General features: G+C 41.8%; 1 long non-coding RNA gene across 1 annotated transcript in view; it reads left to right on the top strand.

Annotated features, from left to right (window-relative positions):
* Positions 1-1,682, top strand: part of LOC111669577 (uncharacterized) — a 30,278-nt gene extending 28,596 nt beyond the window's left edge. Inside the window, exon 3 of the long non-coding RNA XR_002761796.2 lies at positions 1,502-1,682. This is a non-coding gene — a long non-coding RNA (uncharacterized LOC111669577). The remainder of the gene's footprint in view (positions 1-1,501) is intronic.
* Positions 1,683-1,688: the final 6 nt, after the last annotated feature.

Genomic DNA, 1,688 nt, shown 5'->3' with positions numbered 1-1,688 from the left:
CACACACACACACACACACACACACACACACACAAACTAAGAATCAGTACGTTGTCAGGGTCATTGTGAAGCAGCTCTGCTTGTGTGAAACTTTGATGAAGGAATAAATTGCATGGAGTTATGAGTGGGCAGCTTCTTTATCCAAACTGTGAATGAATCGGTAAGAACCTGATTCATTTCAAGCCTCTGCATTGATTCTCTCTGTGGATGGTGGCACATAGAAAAGTTAGATCACAGTCTTTGTGTTGGTACATTTGTCTTTTATTTAATGTGTTTACTTTAACAAGTTTAGTTTTGTCCCATGCTGCAGACACACTGTCCTCTGTGTTCAGTATCTTTGTGGAAATTAATGAAACTTTTTCTTCAAGACACTCAAGTACCTCCTCCTACTTCATGTTCTGTATCGAACGTGTATATAACAAACGAGGGCTGAGGTTGAAAAGTCTTTTTTCTTATGAAGGTTGAAACTGATGAAATGAGCTGAAGTCTCTGAGCAGCACCATGATCACAGCTGCTCCACTTCTCTACATGAGGAGGAAAGGAGCTTCAGTGCTTCCTATCTTATCTCCTTTAGCAGAGGAAACACTGGACCTTCCTTTAGGAAAGGAAAGGAGAAATGCCGTCCCACAATTCCTTGCTGCAGCAACATTCAAAGTGACACACCATTGTACTTTCACCCACATAAAAAATGTAAATGTAGAAACAACAGAGCAGCTGTTTTATGTTTGTGACTCGATCCAGAACTGATGGAAATCCTTGTCTGATCCACTGAAACCCAAATCCATAAATATAGATTTATTCTCTTTAAATCCAGTCAGGGGAAAACTGCTCACTGCTCTGAAAAATGAATTTTCTCTACTTGACAAACACATAAAACAGTCAAAACTCTGTATAAGCTACTTCCTGTATGTCTGAATATCATCCACTCTGGTCTCTATTATTATTATTAAATTATTTTGATGGTTGAACTTTCTTTCATATTTTCTTATTTCAACATTTGAATCCTGTTTGTTTTGTATCTGTGGTTAGTAAAGGAGGATTTATCGTCCATGTGTTATACAGTTAGTTTTGAAAAAAGTCCTAGTGTAAGTGCAGTCAGATTGTTTTCCTAGGTCCTCGTCAACTCTCCTTCACATCTGTCCTTGACCTCATGACGTGTTCCCTGGAGGTCGAGGGGAAGTGGATAGAGAGGATGTTATTTTGACTTCTCGACCGCAGCCATGGTATCACGTTTTCATTTCATTTTGAAAGCTTTTGTTTTATTCAAACTGGGAACACGTTTCTGTGCAAGTGTTTGATCTGCAACAAGATGTTGCCCAATAAATAATGATAATTCATTCTTTTGCCTTTTGATGTTTGGCTGGAGTATTCCTTTGACGTGTCAGAAGTGTGCAGAGCAGCTATAACCAGAAATAAAAGCTGACTGAAAACTTTCCTCCCTCTTTTCCTTGTCCCCTTCTTCCCTCCCCCTCTCTCTCCCCTCTGTGCCCTCATCTTCCAGGTGTCTTTTTGTGGGATGTCCAGGCTAGGTGGCCTGAGGGGGTTCATCCCCGAAGCACCGACCACCAGCGCAGACACTCTCACTGCCGAGAGGCTACACCAGCTACAAGCTCCACCACAGTGGGACATGTCCACACGTAGAGACGCCTGCACAGCTGCTTGAGGGAGAGAGCCGAGCAGCAGCAAAC

This window comes from Seriola lalandi, unplaced genomic scaffold (assembly GCF_002814215.2).
Source record: "Seriola lalandi dorsalis isolate HSWRI2012SDOR001 ecotype SW California unplaced genomic scaffold, Sedor1 jcf7180002054795, whole genome shotgun sequence".
Taxonomy (NCBI): Eukaryota; Metazoa; Chordata; class Actinopteri; order Carangiformes; family Carangidae; genus Seriola; species Seriola lalandi.
The sequence above is the reverse complement of the archived record's forward strand: the minus strand, read 5'-3'. Positions and strand labels throughout refer to the sequence as shown.